Genomic DNA, 14,875 nt, shown 5'->3' with positions numbered 1-14,875 from the left:
TGCCATCAGGGACCGAAGCCACCAAATATTTAGATCTTTTAACTCACTTCTCTTGTTGATTCTTAGGTCCAACAAAAATCCTAAAACTCTAGTCAGGGTTCTCACTGGAAATTGATAAGTGAGCATTCTGATTTACATAGTCATTTGAATATGGGAAACGGAAATAAATGACATTACAAATTAACCTGAGCCAAAAGACCATCAGAAAAGCCATCAAAAAAATTATATTTCTAGTGGAATTCTTCTAACCCTTCAATTACCCAAATTATATTTTAACCACATAGGAACTCTTTAAAAATTGTTTAGTTAAGCATTCTTAAATCATAGCAAGCAAAATTACAACATCTGATGACTGAGGTTTATTACTATGATTATTATAATGCATTTTTTGCAAAACACGTGTGTCTGCTTCAGTTTTGTTTTTTTCCTTCTACTATCAGTAGGCCATAACTAGTTTACCAAGGCAGAATTCTTAAATAACCACAGTTATCAATATGCAAATATTAAAATAAGCATCTTGGGAGAGCCAAAGGTTTTTATTTCTCTAGCCAAGTTCATTACTTTAAATTTAATTCAGCTGATAGGAAGCTGTCCCCCCCCCACCACTACTGTTCAGAAATATTTTCTCAGGAGGCCAAGAGAAGAATCCCAGATCCAGGTTATAAAGATTAGGTTCCTTCGCATACAAAAAAAGAGAAAAACTAGCTAGAATTATCACACTATTTCTTATTAACAAAGAATCCTACATGTTAGAATCATCGGACATCCTTCAATAAAAACATCAGATACAACAAACATCAGATGTTTATATCCATCTTAGAAACCTGATTCTCTACTGCCCTTTAACACCCTATATTACCCGACAATTTGATGTTATCTATATAAAAATATCTATGTAGGTTAAAGTTATGATTAGATGGCTCCAAGAGGACTGTATGTAATGGATAACAAGAAGCCTGTGGGTGTATGTATGGAGCACAATCATACAAAGATAGCTCTAAAATAAGACCAGGTGGTTGACGTGGTCAGTTTGGAGCGCTGTTTCCTAAGAATAGTATAAGCGTTTCATGGTTACTTAAGTAATCAAGGACAGGGTGATCCAAAAGTATCAGAAATGCACATCTGATGCAACAATACTATGCTCCACTTTAGGAAAAAAACAGTTCGCACAAAGGATGAGCCTCTCCGTATTTACCTCTCACAAGCACGAGCTAAATTCCACCACCTGGACTCGCAAACGAGCAGTTCCTCGGACGCCCAGTCCCCACCCCTCGCCTCTCCGCCAGGGCACCTGGCCAGGGCCTTTGGCGCACTCAGAGGCAGAAGTCTGACCTCGGAAAATCCCAGAATGCTACAAACGGCCGAGGCCAGGGACCCAGAGTAAGCCTTGATCTAGGACAACACTTGCCCCAGGAGGCTCTCGCAGGGTCTCACTCTGATCGGCGGGACGGGTCACGGGCCTAAGGAGCCGTGATATGAGTGGCCTGGCCTCTCTGAGACGAGTCAGCGGCAGAGCCGAGGCCTTTCCGCCCTAGGATTTTAAATCTACCATGACACCGGGGCAACTTTAGGTTTCAAATGCCACGAGCAGAGCTGTGTCCCGAAGAAACCCCGGTCGCCGAGGCCCCGAATCCCGTCGTTTTTCTGACACCTGGCTTTCGAGACCTAAAACACTGGGAAACCGCCCAGCCCAGAACACCCTACCTGAAACCTTACCTCCTCAAAAGCAAAAGGCCCTTTGGCCAATAACTGTCACCAAACCGCCGTCTTCAATCCCTGTCGCTGCGACAAACACCCGACAAAATGACAGCAAAACCATCTCCCCAAAACCCCACCGTCGGCCTCTAGCGCCACTTATATAGGACGAAGGCGCCTGCGTAACAGAGCTCCCGCGCTCCCGCCCCGCCCCTAAGGGGCGGGGCCCAGTGTGACGTCAGGGCCGCGCCCGGCCCTCCACCACGCTGCTGCGTGGGCGGAGCAGTCCCGGCCCTGAGATGTGCAGTGGCTGAGGCGACTCCTTAGATTGTTTTCATTGCGGGAGAACCTGGCTGAAGTCAGGAGGAGACGACTTAAGCCTGTGGCACGTGTCTGCTGCTACTCGAGGAGTTATGCTGAATGCAGCACCTCTTAGCCGAGCCAACCTTGGCTCCGTTTCCTGCTCTCCCACCCCAGTGGGCCGCAGCACGGCTGAACTGTCAGGCAGAGCCACCGTGCAATAGACAAACCCCAAACCGTCTCGGTGCTAGGCCCAGGCTGGTGCTGGGGTTAGCTCAGTGAACGCGATTGTGTAGTCCAGCCCGCTTGGAACGTCCTGTCTAAAAATGGATTCTGATAAATAAGATGTCTTAGGAAACAAGCTCAGAGGTGCTTATCTTTTTAAGGCCTGTGTTCCTGATAAGAACAAAAAAAATAAGTTTCAGTTGAGACTCCTTACAAAATTTTTCCTGTTGTGATCCCTGCCTCCTGGGCAGATTCGGTAGCTGGAAGTTTCCCTAACAAACTTTTCCCCATTATTTATTCCTGTGAGTCAGTTTTAGTTAACCAATGCAGAGTAATGTCTGAGAGCTAGTGAGCCCCGTTAAGGGGCTTGCTTACCTCAAATAAGGTATTTCGCAGTTCTAAAGATCCCCAGACAGTTTCCCGTTGTGAGCGTGTACAGTGAGAAGAGAGAAGAGGGCCAAAATCTGAGCCCTGGGGAGCACTTCAGGGACAGAGGAAAAGAGCCTGAGAAGGAATGATCAGAAGGAGAGGAGAAGCAAGAGTTTGGTGTCAGAGTAAGTGAGAGAAGGGTTTAAATGAGGGAAAGGCTGACAGTGACAAATGCTGGGAAGGAGTCAGGTAGGGTTGGTCCTGAAAAGTGTCAAGGGGATTTTGTGTTCTGACAAACATTCGATGGATAAAAGAGAAAGTCAGAAATCAGATTTGGGAGGGCACGGTTGGACTCTTGCAGGCATAAATCCAATAACATGTGGGTTTGTACCTTGTACCTTGTTAGGTGAAAGGAGGGCCCTGTCATTTCATGATCTAATAGTGTAGAAAATGTGTGCCACGTACTTTGGATAAATTGAATTGTTATGGAGATTGTACCCCATGTTAAGAAGTGAAGAAGTGAAGTTGAAAAGATACTTGGAAAATTGGAAGTGAAAATTCTTTATGCTGTAGAATGAAACAGACGTTATTCTCCTCACCTGGAATAGCCACCATTTATGCATCTACAATTGTAAATCTTACCCATCCTTTGAGGTCTATCTCTAACATGCTATCTCTGACTACATGAGTTCCCACCCATCTCCCTGCTCTTGACTACTCTGGTTAGAGATGAGGTCCTTAATCAGTTGGCCAAGGCACACTGGTGTGCCTGGAACCACCAAAATATGATGACCAATTTTGCCCATAGTGTGAAATGTATTGGTTCTACAATTGATTACACCTACTATTTCAGGGACATCTATCAGTTGGAATGTTTATCTGAGTAGACTGGGCCATCTTGCGAGGTAAAGTGGGACTCAGCTTGAGGCATATAGAGGCATAAATTAAGCTGGCAGCAAAGAAAAGTTCCCCTTTTTTCCTGGCACATGAAGGATCTTTGTCTTGTGAGGCTAAAAGAGAATGTGGTCAGGACAGTGCACAGTTTTGCTCAAACAACAATAGAAAGTTAAAAGACAGCCAAGTGGAAAGGCCCCCTACAGAGGGATTTATAGACATCACAAAACAATGTTACCCAGTAGTGGAGTCTGCTTTGTAGTTGCTGCTATCTTATTTTAGTGTCATTTTGAATATTCAAGTTTGTCTGCCACTTAAATATTAAGGTCTAATATTTGAAAGTGTGTCATGATCAGGAGGAGGTCGACATGTATGGTGCTCCTATTTACTCTCTGTGGCTTATGTGCTTTGACTGGAGACAAGGACCTGATTTATATTATCTTTGGTATCTCAGTGGCTACAACCCAGTACATATTTGTAGGTTGTTTATGGAAGCTGCTTTTGGTTGTTTTGCTCAGTTGGGTTAAGTTGGATTAAATCAAAGGTTGAAATTTACTCCCAGAATCCCTGGGCCAGTTGGCTTAATAATCTTACCTGGCACCTTAACCCTTTCTATTAAGTCAGTTACCTGGAAACTGAATACCTTGTGTCAGAGGACTTAATAAAAAGTCTGTCTAATTTCTCAGAATCTACTACTAACACCAGAAAATCTGTCCAATCTGGTAACTTTGTCTCAACACAAGAACAAGTATGTCTAAGAAATCCTTAAGTTAAACCATATATAAAGAAAATCTTAGCTTTGAAGAGCAACCAGAGGAATATTCTTATCATATATTCTAGCACAGACATTCTACAAGTTTAACTTCAGATATAGGAAACAGTCATCTCTGAAAGCAGAGTTCCAGAGTAAAAGTCTAAATTGTTGTGTAAATTACGTTTAACAAAAGATTGTCAGCTATATGGAGAAATCTTTACAAAGCTATAAACCTTTATGAGCTTATAATTTCTGAGTTGCTATTACTGATAATTACCAATCTGTATTTAATTAGATTTTTTTGTGTTTTTAGCTATCAATTAAATACTCATTATGTGCTAACTACTTTGTATACATGATCTCATTTAATAATCTAAACAACACTGTAAAGTGATCATTGGTTACTTGCTTGCAGTCAAGTTATCAAGTACCAGAACCGAGATTCAATCTCAGGACTTACTTGCTCCAAAGCTCTTGTGTTTAACCCGTTCTACTGGCTGCTTCAACTCATACAGCAAAGTACAAAGCAACTTACTTTACTTAGTCATTAGGGAAACCAGGCTGAGTTCATCTTTCAGCAAGATCAAAGGAGTTCGTCTTAAAAAAAGCACTTTTCAAGGTGATATATCATCAAGGGCTCCTCATGATGAAACAATGACTCAGTTTATCTCCAGCACATCAAGGTCATCAAAGGTCCCAGGGTGCCTTATTCACTGTTCAACAGCAAGTCACAAAGGGTCTCCCGTGCATCCCATGCTGCCTAAGATGGATAACATCCCAGGTTTCTCCAATATTTCCTGAGACTGGTTGTGAGGAGATTCATACAGCACACCATGAAGCAGGATCCAATCATCAAACAGTGCCAGAAACATTCCCTGATACACAGTGCACTTTGCAGTGTATCAAAGGTGGGGAGTGGAGGGGTGCCAGGAGTGATTTAATTCAGAGGTTCTTTTGGGAATAGGATAAGCTGATCTTTCCAATCTCCTTGTCAATTTTCACTACCTCTAATGAAAGGGCTTTGGAACTAGGTTAATAAATTAGTTTCTCAACACCTGCTACCAATAGTCTCAACTATCAACCATCCAGTGAAACCACTGAAGGGAAAATATATTTGCCTAAGTAAATTCCTAAGTTCTAAATTTCCTATGAATATTGTAGAATCCTACATAAGCATATGAAAACATGTAATATATATTTGTCTCCAAATCTTCTGGGGCTACCTTTTATTTTAATGTATAAATATCAAGCTCCTATTTCATGTAATTGTAGGAAGTACAGTATCCTTCAGAGTATTCTGATGATTTCTATAGAGGTGTTAACTTCTCTGGTGGCTTCCTGTCACCTCTCACTCTAAATTCCCATTCCTGGCTCTATCCCTCAATTCCCTTATACCATCTCATCTGCAGTTGCTGTCTTTGCTTCAGAACATTTTGTACCAAGTATTGACACAGACTTCTCCTTGATTCTCCAAAGACTAGGTACCTTTTATGAGGAATAGGCTTAAAATTTTGAGAATACCAGAGGGTGGGTACAGCACAGAAACAAAAAGAACTGAAATTTTGTATCAGAATTCACAATTCTGAAGGTCCCAATCATTTCTTATCACACATAATTTCTTACTGGCTTTCATCTCCTTAGGACTCAACTAGGGGAATGGATATAAGTAAAATGGATATATACTACACATTAGTTAAAAGCAATGAACAATTTTGCTAAATTTATGCTAAATTGACATATAGCAATATAAATAGACCTAAAAAGTTAATGCTGAATGAAGAAGAAAATGTGATTTATAAAACAATATCATTTAGGCAGATATTTAAAAACTGCAACTACACCACATGTTTTCGAGGATACGTATATATTTAAATAAAGGTTAGAGAGTGAATTGGAAAGACAATATATTAAATACACTAGAGATGTGCTTCTCAGAGTTCTGAACTTTAGCCTAGAGACCATTTAGGCTATGCACTCAGTTTACTTTGTAGCTTTGTTGCCCTGGGTCTAATTTTCAACACAGTCTTCCCTGTGGCTACAGGAGACAGCTGAGTCAATAGTGTGCCTTAAGTTGACAGCTGGCTGACCTGATCTTCTCAGTTTCCATTTTCAGAGCTTTTAAAACAACTGACCAAAGGCAGACAACTCAATAACTCTTACAACTGCAATTGTCCCCATACTATTCAAGTGCCTCCAGCTATTGCATAAGCTGATGTTTCACCTCCATCTGAACCTCATCCCAGTTCACCACCAGTGAGAGTTTTTTCCTGGACCCAAAGGGCTATGTTCTTTATTCTGTTTCACCACCTTCTCTCTTAGAAGCAACAATAAGGGACATCCTTGCCTTATTCCTCTTTGTAAAGGGAATGCTTCTAAAGTTTTAGTTAAGTTTCATGTTGTAACTTTTCTTCTCAATGTATTGTGGAAATAGGTCCATACCAGTTAATACTTATATATAACCAATCCTCATTATTGGTGGATTCAGCTACTCATTAAAATTTATTTGTAACCCCCCAAATCAATACTCATAGTGCCGTCATGCTTATTCATGGGCATGAGCAGAGCAGCAAAAAATTTCTCAATGTGTACATTCCCAGCTGAAGTCAAGCAAGGCAATGCTCTGCCTTCTTTTCCAGTTCTCATACTGAAAAGAAGTGCCTTTTTCGCAGTCTATTTAATAGTACATTTTTGTGCTTTTTCTTGGTGACTTCCCTGTTTAAAATGACCCCTAAGTGTAGTGCTGAAGTTCTATGTAGTGTTTCTAAAAGCAAGAAAGTTATCATGCACCTTATGGAGAAAATATGAATGTTAGATAAGCTTCATTCAGACATGAGTAATAGTGCTTTTGGTCATGAGGTGAATGTTAATGAATCAACGAGGTTTATTAGGTAAGGTTTGTTTGTTTTGTTCTTTTTTTGCGGTATGCCAGCCTCTCACTGTTGTGGCCTCTCCCGTTGCGGAGCACAGGCTCTGGACACGCAGAACCAGTGGCCACGGCTCACGGGTCCAGCCACTCCGCAGCATGTGGGATCCTCCTGGACCAGGGCATGAACCCGTGTCCCCAGCATCGGCAGACAGACTCTCAGCCACTGCGCCACCAGGGAAGCCCTAGATGAGGTATTTGTAAACAGAAAACCACATTTCAAAAATTATGGGCTGATTGGATGATGAAAGTATTGTGAACCAGAGGCTCACAGAAACCCAACCTTATTTCTCCTAGGAGTGATGAGTATCTAGTCACCAATTCAGTGTTTTCAGCAACGTTATAAAACCTAATTCCTGCAAATAATGAGAATCAACTACATATATTAAAATAAAAGAAACATTACATGGGACATACTTCTACTACAAAATAATTTATTATTTATCTGAAACAAACTCTACATATCTAAATTACATCTCTTTAATTATGTTTCCCTGATGGTTTGGATCTCAACAGTTCCTTGTTTTGTAGAATTTGCTTAGACATTTAATGCAGTTATAATCTGTGTTCTATTTAAACTGTACATAAATTTTCATTTTTTTAAAAGTTTTTTTAATGTGCACTATTTTTTAAGTCTTTATTGAATTTGTTACAATACTGCTTCTGTTTTTGTTTTTTTTTGGCTGCAAGGCATGTGGGATCATAGCTCCCCAACCAAGGATTGAACTTGCATCCCCTGAATTGCAAGGGGAAGTCTTAACCACTGGATGGCCAGGGAAGTCCCTTATTTCATTCTTTTGTCCACTACTATTCTTTAGTGAAAAAAGACTCTCATAATCAGCATTATGACCCACTCTACTGAACATGTGTTGGCATAAAATTGGTAACTGAGAATTGACCTTCCAAGTTGATTTGTTGAAGTGCATAATACTATCTTTCCATTCTTCAGTATTACTTAGCATCTCTTCATCAAACTCTAGGTAAAAAAAAATAAAGTTTTTCAAGTAATAAAATCCATTTCAAAAGATAGTCCTGGCAATTTCATAAAAATTACCTACGTCAAATGAGAAATTCTTTTCCATTTTAATGAGGTCCCTCTTAAAAAGTGTCTTGACACTTAACTCTCTAACACCATACACAAAAGTAAGCTCAAAATGGATTAAAGATCTAAATGTAAGGCCAGAAACTATCAAACTCTTAGAGGAAAACATAGGCAGAACACTCTAAGACATAAATCACAGCAAGATCCTTTTTGACCCACCTCCTAGAGAAATGGAAATAAAAACAAAAATAAACAAATGGGACCTAATGGAACTTCAAAGCTTTTGCACAGCAAAGGAAACCATAAACTAGACCAAAAGACAACCCTCAGAAAGGGAGAAAATATTTGCAAATGAAGCAACTGACAAAGGATTAATCTCCAAAATTTATAAGCAGCTCATGCAGCTCAATAACAGAAAAACAAACAACCCAATCCAAAAATGGGCAGAAGACCTAAATAGACATTTATCCAAAGAAGATATACAGATTGTCAACAAACACATGAAAGAATGCTCAACATCATTGATCATTAGAGAAATGCAAGTCAAAACTACAATGAGATATCATCTCACACCAGTCAGAATGGCCATCATCAAAACATCTAGAAACAATAAATGCTGGAGAGGGTGTGGAGAAGAGGGAACACTCTTGCACTGATGGTGGGAATGTGAATTGGTACAGCCACTATGGAGAACAGTATGAAGGTTCCTTAAAAAACTACAAATAGAACTACCATATGACCCAGCAATCCCACTACTGGGCATATACCCTGAGAAAACCATAATTCTAAAAGAGTCATGTACCAAAATATTCACTGAAGCTCTACTTACAATAGCCCAGAGGTGGAAGCAACCTATGTGTCCATCATCCAATGAATGGATAAAGAAGATGTGGCACATATATACAATGGAATATTACTCAGCCATAAAAAGAAACGAAATTGAGCTATTTGTAATGAGGTGGATAGACCTAGAGTCTGTCATACAGAGTGAAGTAAGTCAGAAAGAGAAAGACAAATACCGTATGCTAACACATATATATGGAATTTAAGAAAAAAAATGTCATGAAGAACCTTATGGGTAAGACAGGAATAAAGACACAGACCTACTTGAGAATTGACTTGAGGATATGTGGAGGGGGAATTGTAAGCTGGGACAAAGCGAGAGAGTGGCATGGACATATATACACTACCAAACGTAAGGTAGATAGCTAGTGGGAAGCAGCCACATAGCACAGGGAGATAAGCTCTGTGCTTTGTGACCGCCTGGAGGGGTGGGATAGGGAGGGTGTGAGGGAGGTAGATGCAAGAGGGAAGCGATATGGGAACATGTGTATATGTATAACGGATTCACTTTGTTATAAAGCAGAAACTAATGCACCATTGTGAAGCAATTATACTCCAATAAAGTTGTAAAAAAAAAGAATTCCTGAGTCGAACGTATGACTAATTTGTTTATTGATAATTTTCACTTGAGGTAATCAGTTAGATATCCTATCTTCACTAGGTGACTAGACTCTGCAGGAAACTTCTGCCTGAGCTCTCCTGAAACCAAGTTTCAGCGCATGTACATCAGCACAAATAAAAGCAGTTTCATTCAGAGATGATGAATCATGTCTTCAGGCAAATAAGGACATTGTGAAGCTTGTTCCTGGATGTTCCTTTGAATTATCTTGCTCCTGTTGTGTTATATTATTTGCCTTTATTCAAAGCGTTATATGATTATGTTCAAAAAAGTAGAAATAAATATATTTTAAAAATAAAAGTAAAAAATAAAATTAAAAGATAAAAAATAATTAAAAAGTAAAAATTTCCCTGGTGCCTCCGCTATTATTGTCCTTGCACCCACAGAGAGCTACAGTCAACCCCTGACTCCCCAGGAGGCCCTGCAAGACCTCTAGGTAGGTCTCTGGACCTGCTTTGTCGGACCCACCTCTGCGTGTGTTCCTCTCACCAGCTTCTGCTCCTGAAGCTGGCCTGGAGCATGTGTGCTAGTGTAAGCCATCTGGGGTGCAGGCTTCCATGGGCATGGCACAAACCACTGGGACCTGCATGGCCAAAGGAGGCTTTGGAGGGGGATGGCTCACAGCCCACTGGGGCCTGCATGGCCAAAGGAGGCTTTGTTGGGGGCAGCACGCAGGCCACCAGGACCTGTGCTGCCTGGCGGAGGCTTTGACTGGGGTGGGGGTGGGGTGTTCCTGGTATTTGTTTTGGATATATCTCATATCTTTTTTGGTGCCTCTGTCCTCTTTTACTTTCTTCTTTTGTGTTAAACAGATATTTTCAAGTGAGGAATAAAATATGCATTTTAAGTTAAAAAACAATTTCAGATTAATGTTAACTTAATTCCAATATTACACAGAAACTGTTCAAATATGTTTCTCTTCCTACCCCCTCCTTTGTGCTATTTTACTGTAAAGTATATCTTTAACATTATGAGACCAACAATGTTTTATAATTGTTTCAGGATATGTGCTGCTGAAGTGAGCACTATAATTATTGTTTTATGCAGTTGTTTTTAAAATTATTTGAGGAGAAAAGGGTATGCATCATATCAATAGAATAAAGGATAAAAACCACTTAATCATTTCAGTAGACACAGGCATTTGACAAAATTCAATGTGATAAAAGCACTCAAGAATCTATGAATACGGCTTCCATTGTGGTGCAGTGGTTAAAAATCTGCCTGCCAATGCAGGAGACATGGGTTCCAGTCCTGGTCCAGGAAGATCCCACATGCTGTGGAGCAACTAAGCCCATGCACCGTAACTACTGAGCCAGCGCTCTAGAGCCCGTGAGCCACAACTATTGAAGGTCATGTGCCTAGAGCCCATGCTCCACAACAAGAGAAGCCACCGCAATGCGAAGCCTGCACACCACAATGAAGAGTAGCCCCCACTCGCCACAACTAGAGAAAGCCCGTGAGCAGCAATGAAGAACAAATGCAGCCATAAATAAATAAATAAATAAATAAATAAATAAACAAATAAATAAATAGAAGGAAACTACGAATACAGGGAAGCATCCTCAGCCTGATAAAGAGCACCTATGAAAATTCATGTTTAACATGATCCTGAATGGTAAGTGACTGGATGATTTCTACCTAATGTCAGGAACAAGACAAGGATGTCTGTGCACATCATCTTCCTTCAACATTGTACTGAATGTTCTAGTCAGGGCAATTTAGACAGGGAAAAGTTATAAAAGGCATCTGTATTGAATAAGAAGAAGTAGAACTATATCCATTCACAGATGACATGAAATTATGTACAGAAAATCTCAAGGAATCCAATAAAGCATTATTAAAACTAATAAATGAGTCCAGCAAGGTCATAGGATACAAGATCAATAAATAAAAATCAATTGTATTTCTATGCACTTTAAATGAATAATCTAACAATGAAAATAAGAAAACAATTCAATTTATGATAACATTCATTGAAAGGAATCAAATTAGTAGGTTCAAATTTCACAAAAACAGTGGAAGACTTGTATACTGAAAATAACAAAATATCATTGAAAGAAATTAGAGGGTCTAAATAAATGGAAAAATATCCCATGTTCATCAGAAGATGAACAGTATTGTTAAGATGACAGTACTCCCCAAATTAATCTAATGATGCAATGGAATCCACATCAAAATCCCAGCTGGCTTCTTTGTAGAAACTGACAGGCTGATCCTATAATTCATGTAGAATTGCAAGGGACCTTGAATAGTCAAAACAAGCTTGAAAAAAAAGTTGGAGGATCCATATTTCTCCATATAAAAGCTTACTACAAAGCAATGGTAATGAAGATGGGGGAAGGGTAAAGGCATACAGGTAGATATCTAAAACAGTAGAATAGAACTGAGCATTCAGAAACTCATAGGTCCATACTCAACTGATTTTTGACAAGGGCATCAAGGCCATTCAATAGAGAAAGAGTAATTTTTTCAATAAGTGATGTTGGAACAACTAGATTACCACATGTAAAAGAATAAAATTGGACCTTTACCTCATAACTTATACAAAAATTAACACAAAATGTATCAAAGACCTAAATGCTAAGAGCTAAATCTATAACACTCTTAAAAGAAAACATGGGGGTATAGCTTCAGGATCTCAGATTTGGCAATATATCCTTAGACATGACATCAAAAGAATAAGCAATAAAAGAAAATAAATTGGGCTTCATCAAAACTAAAAGCATTTGTGCTTCAAAGGACACTATCAAGAAAGTGAAAAGGCAATCTCAGAATGGAAGAAAATATTGGTAGATCATATATCTGATAAGGGCATTGTATATAGAATATGTAAAGAACTCTTACAACTCAATAATAAAAAGGCAAAGAACCCAATTTAAAAATGGGTGAAGGATCTGAATAGACATTTTTTCCAAGGAAGATATACAAATGACTGAGAAGCACATCAAAAGATACTCCACATACTTTCAAGATTCTCTCTTTGTCCTTTGGCAGTCTGACTGTGATGTGTCAAAGTGTTGTAACATTGATTATATCCTATTTGAATTTCATTGACTTCTTGGGTGTGTAGATTCATGTTTTTCATCAGATTGAGAAATTTCAACCATTATTTCTTCAAATATTTTTTCTGCCCTTTTTTCTCTTGCTTCTCCTCTGGGACTTTCATTACACGTTGGTTGATATGCTGAATGGTATCCTACAAGTCTCTGAGACTCCATTCATTATTTTTTTTTCATCCCTTAACTTTCTGTTCTTTAGACTGAATAATCTACATTGATCTACACCAAATTCAGCTGATCCTTTCTTCTGCAGCCTCAATTGTGCTGTTGAGACCCTCTAGTAAAATTTTCATTTCAGTTATTTTACTTCTCAACTCCAGAATTTCTATTTGGTTGTGTGTGTGTGTGTGTGTGTGAATTTTTGTCAAGCTTTCATTTAACTCTTTAAATATGGTTTCACTTAGTTCACTTAGTTCTTTAAACATATTTCTAATACCTATTTGATGTCTCTATGAATTGCACCCAATATCTGGGCTTCCTTAGGGACAGTTTCTATTGACTGCCTTTTTATCCTGTGTATAGCCACACTTTCCAGTTTATCTGCACGTCTTATTTTTGTTGTTGTTGAAAACTGGACATTTTAGATAATATATTGTTCTGATACCACCTCCTGGGGTTGTTGTCATTTCTGGCTTCCTAGGGATTACCTTGGGTCAGCATAGTTTAGTAGTAAGTCAGATTGAATGCTGCTGAAACCGCACTCCTTCTTGAATGTGACTCGAACTCAGCCAAAACTCAGATTGGGACTTGAACCCATGATCCCTGACTTAGGAGACGACTCACACCCACTGTCTTTTAATTGAAACTGCTCACCTGGTGTCAGGACTTATTGAAGCTCAGGTTCTTTTTTCTCAATGCAGAAAGAATTCAGTGTGAGGCAAAGTGATTGGCAAAGAGTGAGCTTATTAGCATAGGATGCTTGTGAGAGATACAAATGGGCAGGCAAGGGAGCACAGCAGCCCCAAGAACAAAGCAGGCTATGTTTTTATAATCAAAGAAAAAGTGGGGAGGGGAGAAGACCACCTTCTTCCTCATTTTGTGGTAGATATCAAGGCTTACATCATTAGTTCCTCCTTTGGCCCTATATGGTCTAAATGGGACTGTCATGGTACTATTTAAACATACGTATATTAGCAGAGGGGTGGTAACATATACTAAAATATGGTACTTCATATCAGGTTTCAGTATAATGTCCCCTTTCACCTAGTTTTTTTTCCCCTTTCACCTATATCCCTACCTTGGCCACATGAAGAAATGCTACACTTCAAGAACCATTAACTCCCTGAATTCATGTAACAAGATTCAGAACCCATATCTACTGTCTTGCATTTTAATTATCAGGACTTGTGGCTTGAGTGTGCCTGGTGCTTGAATGTGCCTGGTCTTCCTTCAAGTAGTGTAGATTGTTGCTAGGTTACTGGATTCTTTTCTTGCATGGTCATTAGCTTACAACAGTCTTGCAGACTCCCTTAAAATTCTCTCTCTGTCTTCAATCCTCCAGTGGGATATTCAAATTAACCATTTAATTACCCTACTCTATCACTTTGAGTTGGTTAGGCTTCCATTCAGTGCAAAGGTGATCTATGTATGGGTTAGGGAATGCATTCAAAATTCAGGGAGTTAACAAGTCTGCCTGGGCTTTCACTTCTTGCTTGCGCAGGGTCTAAATGTCAGTCAGATATGAACAGTAGACTGGGGTCCTCTCTGGTGTTTCCTGTGTGTGAATGTAGGCCTACCCGTGTGCACAGCGTTCCAAATCAGCAGGAAAAAGTCAGAGTTTTCATATCCTTATTTGAACTGTCTTATTCCCTTCATTTTAAACTTTTGGCTGGTCTCTTGCTTGCCCCTATTGTTATTACAGCCTTAGGCAGCTTCCGTGTTGGCCTTTGACTGTTTGCTACCAAGCACTATTGTTTTTAACAGAGCTGTGGACATGGGGCTTTTCCTTGGAACTCCAAATCATATCAATCCCTTCTGGCACCAGCAAGGTCTATAATACCATGTTGCTGAGTCGGGGAAAGTGAGGATGGAACAAGTTCCAAGTTAAAATGTCACAGACCCTATTGTTCTTACCGAGGCTCAGTAGTTTTTCTTGAATAAATGTTTCTCAACTTGTATACCTTTAGTTAATTTCCAGAGTTCTGAAATGGTT

The sequence above is a fragment of the Mesoplodon mirus genome (genome assembly GCF_964341445.2).
Source record: "Mesoplodon mirus genome assembly, chromosome: 5".
Classification (NCBI taxonomy): Eukaryota; Metazoa; Chordata; class Mammalia; order Artiodactyla; family Ziphiidae; genus Mesoplodon; species Mesoplodon mirus.
The sequence above is the reverse complement of the archived record's forward strand: the minus strand, read 5'-3'. Positions refer to the sequence as shown.